The sequence below is a fragment of the Zeus faber genome (assembly GCF_960531495.2).
Source record: "Zeus faber genome assembly, chromosome: 6".
Classification (NCBI taxonomy): domain Eukaryota; kingdom Metazoa; phylum Chordata; class Actinopteri; order Zeiformes; family Zeidae; genus Zeus; species Zeus faber.
The window spans coordinates 25717948-25731106 of record NC_137201.1 but is presented as its reverse complement, the minus strand read 5'-3'; the positions used below and the strand labels follow the sequence as shown (position 1 = coordinate 25731106).

At 47.4% G+C, this 13159-nt stretch overlaps 1 protein-coding gene and 1 long non-coding RNA gene across 2 annotated transcripts in view; one reads left to right on the top strand and one right to left on the bottom strand.

Annotated features, from left to right (window-relative positions):
• Nucleotides 1-13159, top strand: part of LOC307231794 — a 51201-nt gene that overhangs the window by 24622 nt on the left and 13420 nt on the right. The gene's annotated exons all lie outside the window — the stretch shown is intronic.
• The window catches only part of cspg4 (chondroitin sulfate proteoglycan 4), a gene marked incomplete at its 5' end in the record, with an annotated part of 70011 nt that overhangs the window by 50796 nt on the left and 6056 nt on the right, over nt 1-13159 (bottom strand). The window lies entirely within an intron of this gene.

Genomic DNA, 13159 nt, shown 5'->3' with positions numbered 1-13159 from the left:
TTCATACATTGACACATTGGTGTGAAATGAGGTATTAAGAGCAGGGTAAACACGGCTCCACAGTCCATTTAGAAAGCAGCGCTCGTGGAGGCCGGGAAATGTTGTGTGAACGGATGGAGGAGGAGGAGGAGGGGGGGGGAGGGGGAGGAGGAGCGTGTGGCAGCGTCGGGATGCCGAATGAAACATTGCATCATGCGTCCCGTTGGGTTCAACTTTAACGGGGGAAATAGGCTTAAAAAGCCACAAAGCAACTTTTTTTTTTGTAAAAAGCATTTTTTTTAAAGTGTCTGAACCGTCCCGGACGGAGCGATCTGGGCCTGCTCAGCGTCTCCTTGATGGATCCACAGCTGTATCATCATTCAATGATAATTATAACGATAATAATCCTAGCGTTCAGTTATAAGTTATACACTCCTCCCTCCATCCCTCCATCCCTCCATGCCACTCTCTCCCTCCATCCCTCCATCCCTCCATGCCCCTCTCTCCCTCCATCCCTCCATCCCTCCATCCCTCCATGCCACTCTCTCCCTCCATCCCTCCATCCCGCTCCATCCCTTCATCCCGCTCTCTCCCTCCATCCCTCCATCCCGCTCTCTCCCTCCATCCCTCCATCCCGCTCCATCCCTTCATCCCGCTCTCTCCCTCCATCCCTCCATTCCTCAGCACCGCCAGATGGCCGTGGGACCGCTAGGCATGCTTTCCAAAATGACCTCAGCGCTAAGCGATGGGATCCAGAAGCCATGGAACGGGTTCAGACAGAGACCACCGTCAATACTGCATGAGTTTGCTTTAAAAAAAGAGGCTGGAACGCGGTCGGTTCTGGTCAAGGTTAACAAAAAAGAAAACAAAAAAAAAACAAAAAAAATCGAAAAATCGAAAAAAACAAGCAAAAAAAACCTATGATCCTGACATGGCTGAACCCTATTTTGGAATTTTTGAGATTTCTGAATCATCCAGTGAGATTTCCCTCGTGTGGTCTGTTTGGAAGTACCATGTGAGCAGCGTTGGAGGAAGTACTCGGACTTTTCACCAAAATATAAGTACAAATTCCCCGGAGACATAAACAAGTGAAAGTGCCACATTTCCATTTTCTGCTTCCGTGAAAGTGCATAAGTACTCGCTCTTGTGTACCTCTAAAAGTAAGTCTAAAAGTATGAAAGGCAAAGAACTCGTCGTATCCAGTGTGGAAATAGAACAAAGCCTATAATACAGCATCAACTAATTCCACTTGATGCCTTGATTATTTTTGAGTGCTCACGCAGATCCTGATTTAACCACCGCCCCAAAGTACAGCTGGAGTTTCTTATGTATATTTATGTATATTTCAGTTCTTTTTGGCAAATTATATATATTTGCCTATTTTTATTTTATTTTTTTCTTTTTGGCAAATTATATATATTTGCCTATTTTTATTTTCTTTTTTTCTTTTTTGGCAAATTATATATATTTGCCTATTTTTATTTAATTTTTTTATTTTAATTTATATTTTTCAGAATGTTTCTATGCTAGTTTTCCGTAAAGCAACACACTGATCCTCACCATTCTTCTTCTGATAAATAAACGCACATCAATTCTTTTTAAAAAACTGAATGTGACAGATTAGTAGTATAGCAAAAAGTATTTATATCTGCATTGAAATGCAACAGAGTGAAAGTTGAAAATCTCCAAAATACTTATAAGTCAGGACATAATATTCTTGATAAAAGGTACAGCAATAAAGTACTTGAGAATGCATGGAGCGTTGGATTTGAATGTTCTCGCCTCAAAGGGTAAATGTCTCGACAAAATGTGTATTTAAATGAACATTCTGTGCAAAATGAGCGTAAACGGCTGAATAATATTCCACCGAATGACTGGGCGTGAATCCTCCACGCAGCATTCCGTGTCTGGGCCCAAATGCTCTTCCGATGACTTACAGTCGATGCGTTGCAAGTCCGCGCGGAGGTTCGCCGACGCGCGCTCCAGATCTGCTTTCCTCACGTTGCCGCGGCGACCAAAGAGCATCATCTGGGCTGGGGTGACTCAGCGCCGCCCACGCGGCCCGCGCTCCGACAGATGTCAGGTAATGGCTGAACATTTCCCTGGCAGTAACGGCCCTTCCTTGAATAACTCACAGCGCCGGCTGGAATATGGAGCGCGCCGACGGTATGGCCCATTAGCTCCGACTCTCTGACTGAGACTCTGCGAGGCTTGAGTGCCGACACACATTTTTTTTTTGTTTTTTATGCGACCGTAAGAAATAAACCCTCCGTACGAGGGACCCAATGAGCCATTCAAAGCACATTGTCTTTGGGTGACAATGAGCTTGCGGTCCAAAACGGATGCCGACCAGCAGGGGGGATGTTGGGAGATGCTCGGGTCGCCCCATATCGCGCGTCTGGAGAGCGGCCGCCGGACGTGACGCGGCGGCGGCAGCGGCCCCGCCCCGCGTCCCCGGCGGCCCACGCTGTGCTCGTGCGTAACGCCCTCGGACCCGTTTCCCTTCGGTTTTTTTCTCCCCAGGTTTCCATGGCGGCTCGTGAAGCGATAGCGATCTCACGCCGGCCGTCCTGGCAAGGAATGTTTAATCGCTGTAAACGGGAGTCACTGCGGGCGAGCGATGCGCGTTTCTCTTTAAAACTCTTCCGCCGTTGTCGCTCGTTCACGATTGTAACTAAGAGTTAGTGATGCAAGACTCGCCAACGATTCTCATACTGGAAATAGTTGTTGAGGACTAAATCAAAGTTCAAGGCAAAAAAAGGCCAAGGCATTTGACATCATTCTTGTTGAATGTGACTTATTTCAACTACATATTCCACCAAAATAAGTCATATGACAGAACTCAGTGATTGATGGGAGAATTCCGCCCACAAATCGGAGCCAAAGCGACTCTCTGACTCGAACGAACGAACGAACAATTGGAAACCTTGAACGACTCTTTGCACTGAGTGACTCGTCAAGAACCGAATCTCAAAACGAGAGTCAAACCTTCCATCACCGCGAATCGCTTTTTCGCTTTCGGTGTGAAACGTGGGCTGATGAGCGCACACAGCCGCCAGACTGAGCGGGACTGGTGAATTTCGATGAGTTATCGCCGCCTCCCAGTTTTGACCTTGCAACAGAAGAGCTCGTGTGCATTATTAATTCATTTTCTTCTTTTTTTTAAGCGGAATTTTGAACATTTTCACGGGGCCACGCGCGGCGGGCTCCCTCACCATAGGCTAGAGGTTGAAAAACACTGACTCAGATAATGGTAAACCTGGGACCAGCTTTCCAGTTTCGTGTGTGTGTGTGTTTGTGTGTGTGTGTGTGTGTTTGTGTGTGTGTGTGTGTGTGTGTGTGTGTGGAACAGACCGCCCTGTGCTCACCTTCAGATTTGAGAAACTTTATTTAGCCGGGAGGAGTTACAGGTTGAGTTTAAAAGTCCAAGCGGTGGGGAGGGGGAAGAGAGTAGCGGTGGAGAGAGGGCTGGATGAGAGCGGAGTTGCAGCCAGTGACTATCTTTGGGCACAGGCGAAGCTACAACCGAGCGGGGCAGCTGTGTGTTATGGGGAATATCAAAACCGTTGTCCAATGAGAGCGTTTGGCACATCCACCCATTGTGTAATCACCGCTATGGGTGTTTATTAAGCACGCTCCGTGAAGTCCAAATGGGAACTGCAGGATGACTCAGGGGGGGGCGACATGAGGGGTGTAGCGATGCAAGACCCACGGACGATCCGCCCCCGTCAAGCTAAATCTTTTAAATGAGTCGAAGGTTCGGATTCACTCGGCAGCTGAACACTATTGAGCGACTCTCGCGCGAATCCCCTCCCTCACTCCCGCTACAGCAACTGAACCAAAGGTAGGAACGGGTCGGTCGCATTGAACAAAACGTGTTCGCTGAGTCAGGCGCGAAGAGCCAAACGGATAGCAAAACAAACCGCCGGGCCCCGGTCCCGCCCGGTCCCGCCCGGGTCCCGCCCCGGGCCCCGCCCCGGGCCCCGCCCCGGGCCCCGCCCCGGGCCCCGCCCCGGGTCCCGCCCCGGGTCCCGCCCCGGGTCCCGCCCCGGGTCCCGCCCCGGGTCCCGCCCCGGGTCCCGCCCCGGGTCCCGCCCCGGGTCCCGCCCCGGGTCCCGCGTGTTCAGAACTGGTCGTCAAACCGGCGGCCTCCAACGTGCACGGTCCACAAACTGCGATGAATTCCGCGCTCGGACGCCAGGAACATATTTGTGCATATTTGTATTGGAGCAGCTGGCGGGCGAGTTGGAGCTCAGGCTTCCACTTCCAACAAAAAAAAAACAAAAAACAAAAAAACCCCAATGTATCTCACACAAAAGTTTCTCAAAGTGAAACTTCGACCTCTCTGGAGACACGTCCAGGTGTCGATACCCCCCCCCCCCCCCACCAAAAAAAAACCTCACTGCTATTTCTTCACATCTCTTTTTCTTTTTCCGCATTCTTGGGTCTTGGTTTCTATACTATCGGCAAAGTTGCCCCGCACACACACACACGCACACACACACGCGCACACACACACACACACACACACACACACACACACACACACACGGATTTTACATTACACACAGTAATGTAAAATCCGGCTTGAAATGGGGGTCGGCAAATTGAAAAATCTCATCCTGGTGGAGAGAAAAGCAAATGTGATATGAGTCGCGCCGTAAGAATAGTTACATTACGGACGGGAGATTTAAATTTGGATAATGGGGCCGTCTGCCCTTCTCCAAACGGACAATGACGGCGTCCAACCTTGGAGAAACCTTTGTGATCCGGCGACAGTCGGTAATATCAAGAGCGCTGATTTATTTTGTTCCCCTGCGTCACCGGGAGAGTCACGCCGTCTTTACAGGTGTGGAGTCATTGTGAGAAGGAGTCAAGGTTCACAGCCTTCACCCCGGCTGCGCAGGGTGGGCCCCGTTCAATACTTTACCTTACTTTACATGGCGCACACGCGGAGCTTGAAAGTCAAATGTGAACCCTCAGGACCTCAAAGACACAATTAGTTTATATTTGTTAAATGGAGGGAGAGGGAAAAAGTGTGAGCTCGCTCGTTTTTCCTCCTAAATTCCTTTGCATTAGTGAGTCAGGGAGCCATTAAACACACGCCCCCCCCCCCACCCGAACCCCGGGGGGGGCGACCGCCGGCTCATTTCCATCCGACGGTCACACCTTGCGGGCAGCAAATTAGTCCCTCACACACACAGACACACAGACAGACACACACACACACACACACACACACCGCAAATTATCTCTCCAGGTTGTTGAACAAAGGACTCACCCTTGTTAATAATTTTTGCAATATGTGAACAGGCTCCGTGCAGTTTTTCACATTTCAAAAAGAACACTAAATGTAGTGTATCCCGACATGGTACAAAAGCTTGTTATTAAATTCACTTATTTGACCAATATGATATATTACTGATATATTATTATTAGTAGTGTTGTTAATAGTAATAATATTATTATAGTTAACAATAATATTACTACTAATGACACAAAATATTTTGAATAAATAAATGAACACATTATAAAAACAAAATGAAGAAAAAATAATTGTTTGAATTAGTTAGATACATTTCTTCATCAACTGATGGCGGGACCCACCCCGGGGGGTCCGCGTGCCGTGTGCGGGCACTAGGGCTCCCCGTTGAACCACCACTGTCTTAGATCGTCATAACGGAATTTAACAGAACACACTCGTGGCATAATGGCATATTTCCACATATTTGACACTATCAAATCAAATCTTAAACCTATTTAAAGCTACAAACGATCAAATCCACACACACACACACACACACACACACACACACACACACGCTCATCCAGCCTCAAATTCCTGCTCTTCCAAATTGAGCTGCCTTCAATTCTCTATGGCGACGGGTAATAAATGGACCTTTGTCTTCAGGAGAATCTTGGGAATGCTATATTACATTTTTTGGGATGAGTTCATGATAATCTTAATCATAATCTGGCATCGTTAGAGACAAGCATCTGCACAGCATCTCACACACTGCTCTCCTCTGTCTCCTGGGCTTGGCCGCTTATTTGTTTGCTGGATCTGCCTCAGCTGCTCTTACATCAGCTGGTACAACCGCACAACCACTGGAGGAAAGAGCTGGTCAAAATCACTCAATCAATCAATCAATCAATCAATCAATCAATCACTCAGAATCTGTTTATTCTGCCAAGTACATTTTTTAGGAATTTAGTGCGGTGAGGTTTGGTGCATTGCTGTACAGAGGTTGGTTGGAGCCCCTAAAAAACGGCCCCACCCCGTGCTGCTACTGTAGACGGGCAGCACAGTCTGAACTGTTCAAGCAAACTCTGTGGGACGGATCATTTCCTGTGGTTATTTCAAGCCTGGGCGGGGAGGTGACGCCACTGTCCCTCTGGCCCCGAAAACTGAACACTGGCTCCGTGTGAACCACAGCACACGTCCCCTTTCTAACACACTATATTTACACACGCACACACACACACACACACACACGCACACACACCCAGAGCGCCACACCCTGGATCAGTGTTTTCCAACCACTGTGCTCGCCAGGTTTGCCCCGAATCACACCCGAAATGAATAAATAACGAAAATGATTTCTTTGTGTCGCAAGATCAAAATTGCAAGACCTCACTAATTGACGTAACTCATCAGGTCCAGACAGAATGGCAACTCTGTGTTCATCACAACACGTTTTCCTCTGAAAGTCATGACTATGACAAGTGATGAAAGGTTGGATCCTGTTTTCGCGAGCCGGTTTCCCGACGACTCACTCAGTCAAAAGAGCCGTTCCACCTTTCGGTTTGATTCGCTCTGTCAGGTGCACGATGAACGAGGGACGACTCGCGTTTGAGCGACGACCGGCGCTGAAATAAATTCAGTTTGTGAGTCGAAGATACACTCGCTCTCCCGCCCTTCTGCCGCGAGTGACTCCCGGGTCATTTCAAAGAGTTGTTCACGACAAACAAATCGATTGGCGAGTCTCGCATCACTCACTATGAGTCGGCCCTGACAGTAACAATAAGCACAGTTCTACAGGTTTCTGATGTTTTTTTTGCGGTTAATGGCATAGTGATTTCGTATGGAAGCAGGGGTAAAGTTTTGGAACACTGACCTAGATCCCGAAATCCAACCCCCCACCCCCACCCGCTTTAGTCCGCCCCATGTGAAGCCCTGCTCTCCAGCCTTCTTCTTTTCCAGTTATATTTATGTGCCGTCTATTCTGGTCTGTCGTTCTGCCAGGTCCCAACGCTCCCCCCGGACCCCGCAAACACCCACAACAATTTCTGTCCTGTATTTCTGGCCTCTTCTGTATATAAGGCTGTTTTTATTTTTTCATCTTTCGAATTGAAGGCTCAAGCCTGCTTCACACCTGAAACGACAAACGACAAGAACAAAAAGGAAGTCCAGTCCCTCCTCCTGTGGAGAGTCGGATTCCGCTGCGGTGTGCTTTGGCGCCGCGATGCGCTCACATTTTTTTAACCTCACGCGACGAGTTTGGGTCCGATGGTACGACCGGACGTGAGGTCGGGCAGGATTGTCCTCGGAGTTGGGCTTAGAACTAAGTAAAAATGTCACACATGTCAAAATAATGGCATTCAATCATCAATAAGTCTCTTTTTATGTCAGTGAATTGAGTGTATCTTTTTTGCACTTTACAAACACCATATAAAGGGAGTTTAGATAAACTCTCATTGGTGGAAAATGGCAAACTACTTGCTGTGTGGAAACACTGAAAAAAAACTGCTCTCCCATCTTCCCCGACATAATTGTGATGCGAAACTTAGACACAGTTCATCCGACGGCCACTAGGGGGGAGGCCGCGACTGTCGGATATGAGCACGAGGCCGTACCTTCTAACCACTTATTAAACTAAATATTTGAGATGCCGGCGCAAATTAAGCCAAACAACGTCGGCCGCAACACGACAGTTCCCTGAAGTCTTGGAATAAATTTCATGATCTTGTCAAGCATTTCGACGCCGAGCCCTTTGCAGCGTGGTCAAAATCGGATTATTGGTGGAACTTTGTTTCGCGAGACACAAACTTTTCTTGTGAATGTGACCAGCAGGGGATTCGCACCGAGCGCACGGTGTGAATAATTTAATAAGGAGCAACTGGAACTCCTTACATTACTGAATATATTAATGATAAATGTGTAGAACGTCGACTGCAGCTGTGGGTGGGAGACAGGGTGCTCATCCCAGCGTAGGGTCTTTGAGCCGCTCATGAGCCGAGTGGAAATAAAAAGGATAAAATCAAAATAAAAGTTGAGCTGATGTCTCATGATGAACCTTGGGGCTTGTGAGTCATCGTCAACCAGGCCTCATGGTTTTAGGAGGGAGTCCCTGCACTGCACACACACTATATATAACATTATGACTCATATTCACATGGAGGAAACCACAGCGGCTCTGTGTGTGTGTGTGTGTGTGTGTGTGTGTGTGTGTGTGTGTGTGTGTATGTGTATGAGTATGTGTGTCTATGTGTATGTGTGTGTGTGTGTGTGTATGTGTGTATGTGTATGTGTGTGTATATGTGTGTATATGTGTGTGTGTGTGTGTGGGGGGGCGGCGGCTAATGCTGCTGGGTATATAGTTCAGATCTTGTACAAAACTTGTACAGAAAAGCGGAAAAATATATATATACAGTATAATATATCAAAAGTAAATAAACTCTGGGAATTTTCAGGGGAAACAACATCAGTTGATTTAATTACAGCACTTCCTGTGGTATTATGTTGTGTTTGTGTTTATCAGGGAACAAAGAACATGCAGATTATGGACGCACTCGGATCATTTTCCTCCTTCTATGTTATAATGTCCATGGAAATATGTCTTCTAGTCTTTGTGTGTGTGTTGAGATTTGTTGAACGTTACCAAATTGTTCGACTGTTCAGTTGCTTATTCCTAGGTACATTATTTGGGTTATTGGTACACTGCAAATGTTTTATCTGTCTGTCTGTCTTCCTGTCTGTCTGTCTGTCTGTCTGTCTGTCTATCTATCTATCGTAGGAACTGCATTTTAGCCGTGTCGCCAACCAGTTTATCCGGGTCCAGATGTTTGGAGTTTTAAAACCTCAGTATCTCTCTCTCTCTCTCTCTCTCTCTCTGTCTTTTTTTCGATATGTTTCCGATGAATCAGCTCCACGACGCGCTGGAAACACTTCCCATTATTCATGCAGATTTTCCCGCTACCGAAAAAAATGCAGTAAATCTCCTGTTTCCTCTGCGTCAAGCCGCCAACAGAGATCAGATCAAATGCATCATTTCACCCATAGAAAGCCAATTTATTTGGATCTTATTTGGGTAAAAAAAAAAAGTGACTTGTATAACAGTATACCGCCAAATAACACAACTGATAATCATTATGAATACAATATACACTGATCTGCAGCAACATTAAAACAACCTTCCCAATATTGTGAAGGTCCCCCTTGTGCCGCAAAACAGCTGTGACCCGTGGAGACATGGACTCCCCAAGACCTCTGAAGGTGTCCTGTGGTATCTGGCACCAAGACGTTAGCAGCAGATCCTTTAAGACCAGGAAGTTGTGAGGTGGGGCCCCCATGGATCGGGCTTGTTGTTCCAGCACATCCCACAGATGCTCCATCGGATCGGACCCTAACCCCGCCCATCCACATGATGTAGAAGAAAACGTGGCTCATCAGACCAGGCCACCTTCCTCCATTGCTCCATGGTCCAGTTCTGACGCTCACGTGTCCATTGTAGGTGCTTTGGGTGGTGGACAGGGGTCAACATGGACACTCTGACCGGTCTGCAGCTACACAGCTCCATACACAGCAAGCTGTGATGCACTGTGTGTTCTGACACCTTTATATCACAGCAGCATTAACTTGTTCACCAATTTGTGCTACAGTAGCTCTTCTGTGGGATCAGACCAGACGGACTAGGCTTCACTCCCCACGCACATCAATGAGCCCATGGACGCCCATGATCCTGTCACCGGTTCACCAGTTGTCCTTCCTTGGACCACTTTTGGTAGCTACTAACCACTGCATACCGGGAACACCCCACAAGACCTGTCATTTTGGAGATGCTCTTACCCAGTCGTCTAGCCGTCACAATTTGGTCCTTGTCAAAGCGGCTCAGATCCTTACGCTTGCCCATTTTTCCTGCTTCCAACACATCAACTTCAAGAACTGACTGTTCACTTGCTGCCTAATATATCCCACCCCTTGACAGGTGCCATTGGAACCAGCTGATCAATGTTATTCAGCTGTCAGTGGTTTTATCATTGTGGATGATCAGTGTATCTTGATGATGTCATTGATAAACAATGGGAAATTTGAGGATTGTGAGACAAAATGTGATTCCATTGTACCCTTTTAATGAGTTCCATCTCCAATTTTCGATCTTGTTTCAATGGAAGACAATGACAGATAAAGCGAAATTGGGACATTATTTTCGTCCAAGCAAAAACGGAAATAACAATAATGCCAAGTGTTTCTGAGAAAAAAAAAAAAAAGCCAAAAAGGCAGCAGAGAGGCTGCTCGTATCCAGACATCTGCTCATGCATAATTCCTGCTTATTGAGATATTGGCAGTTTTGTGATTATGATAAAATTTCTCTGGAGTTTTAGTTTTTTGGGGGGCAATAAATTCCTGGCAACTCTTATCAAAAATAAACACGTTGGCGATTCGGGTGGAATATTATGTTATGCTTCTTGGGGAAACACAAACTTTGAGTTTTTAACGACCTGAACTCTTGCACGACATTTTGGTTTTCATGTAAAGAAACCTTAAATGTGGATGAATTACGTTACGTCGCTGCATTATTTGATAAGATTCTTGTTCCTCTAATATTTGGCTGAAAGGGAACATTTTGAAGTGGGGAGATGGAAGTGCTGGGGCCTTAAACTTTGTGATCCAAAAACTATTGTACATATATCTATAAAACAATAGAATATGTGTGGTTAAAGTGTGCAAAGTGTACAAGTGTACAAATCCCAGAATTCTATGCTAAACTAAATATATACCCTATACCCTATATACCCTGTTTTTTCATATTCTTTTTAATACTTCTTCTTCTTCATGTGACGGGTAGGGGATAATTTTTTTGTTCTTTTTTTGAGAATGTTCATCCATATCAACAGCTTAGCGACTCACCAGCAACACTGCTTCGTACGCTCGGTGGTGGTGGACCCCGCCACCAAACAATGGAAAACAGCATAGAGGAGCACATGCATGACACAAGGACATTGAATGGCTGTTTCTTACAAAGTGCAAACTAAATAAAGCATCAGACAGGATTTTTTAAACAAAATAATCTATCAGATTGTCAGTTTAAAATTTTTTCAAATCTCATGTAAAAGTGTGTTTCGAACCCGGGCTCTGGCGCTCAGGTGAGATTTGCGAGTTAGAAGCGCTGGCAGCTGCTGTGTTTTGGCTGCTTTGCAGCAAATCAACGATCTGGTTTACTACATCAAAATGCAATATTCATGCACCCGGCGTGTGAGGAGTGTCAGGCGGCTTTCAATCTGCCTCATTCCCATTCCCAATGAACCAGTAAATATTTCACCGCGAGCATCGTCAAAATATGCAAAGAGACTTGTAAGATATTTGGGACGAAAGCTGAAAAAATTGGCCTTGAGTTAGACCATACTTTCTACAAAAATGTTCAATTTCCACATTCCAATCTGATAATGCTGGACGTTGGTCCTCTACCATCCAAATTTTAGAATTAGAAGAATATGCCCAATGCAAAAAATCTGAACGCAATAGCCATCTCAAAAATGCCAGATATTCTAATTCCAGGGACGTGACTTTCTGCTTTTCAGGAGACAAACGCGTCCCAGATGTCCCTGATATAGTTCCATCCCGGCACACGTCTTCACCTCTCCAGATTAGATCGATACCCCGGAGCCTGGGTGCGACACCGCCGTGCCAACCGAGAGCCTCTGTGTGACGGACGCCCCAAACGGGGGTTAAGACAACACCGTGGCATGCCTCAGGCTTGACCTTTGACCCCCGCCGGTGCCGGCATCAGCACGGAGCCACAGCTCATGCCTTGTGTACAGGAACTCTGTTGTGTATCCAGCCGGTGGCCAAACGAGGCCCATGTATTCGTGCGTGTGTGTGCATGTGTGTGTGTGTGTATGTGTGTGTGTGTGTGTGTGTGTGTGTGTGTGCGGGCCCGCCCGCCCGCCTCCTCCAAACACATCCTCCCAGGATCCCCCAAATATCATCTGCGCAGCCAGAGAGCACTGTGGGAACGAGGGGCTGCCAGCGGAGGATGGGGTCTTTAAGGTGGAGAGGAGGAGGAGGAGGAGGAGGAGGAGGAGGTGTCTCCTCTTCCTCTCCGCGTTGTTGCATCAGAATGAACATGAACCCAGCTGTGATCCAAGCGCTTTCAAGTGCCAGAGCCCAAATTCACAGCAGCAGGCACCGCCGCCGCCGCCACAGCGCAGAGCAAAGGAGAATTCTGTCAGGGCCAGGGACACAAGTTTGTCCACAAACCGTGGGGAAGCGTGAGAGGGCGGAAGCTGCCTGGCTTCACAGGCGCGTTTGGATATCGGTTTTCTGGTTTCAATCTTGCCGTGCGCGAACAATTGCTTTTCATTTTGGACGAACCGCGAGTGATTAAGCTCATTGTTTCAGCTTCCGCTGCGTTCACTTAACGTCGGCACATCACAGCACGATCCACAAAAGTTCTCACGGTTTCGGACGGAGTTTTGGGGTTTTCCTTTTTTTAGTCCCTGGCAGTCGCTGCTCAGCCACGTCGGGTTATAATCAGCGTGTCATTGTTTTGGTTCCGTTGTACAGGTTGTTTCCAGTCATTCTCGTTCCGCCATGTGACGCTGCTAACGGAGCCCCGCCCCCAGCAACGCGATCGGTCGAAAGCCACACAGGAAGCGAAACGCCCCCTTCCCTCCCCCTTTCACTCCCCCTTCACTCCCCTGGTCGGGGCTTTCGTAAACAGGTGCACGTTCTGTCCCGGGCAAGCGCCTGCCTTTAAAATTTTGGATTCTCGCGGTGCGGTTCGCTCCCGGCCACGACTCCCCAAAAAAAAAAAAAGAAAGAAAAAAAAGAAAGGATGTTTATAAACCGTGGCCGGGCGGGGCTCCCCTAAAATCCGAGCGGCGCGAGTGGGAGCGCGGGGACGGAGCCGTCGGCGGGGGGGGGGATGTTGCGGCGTATTAAGGAGCGCCTATCGTC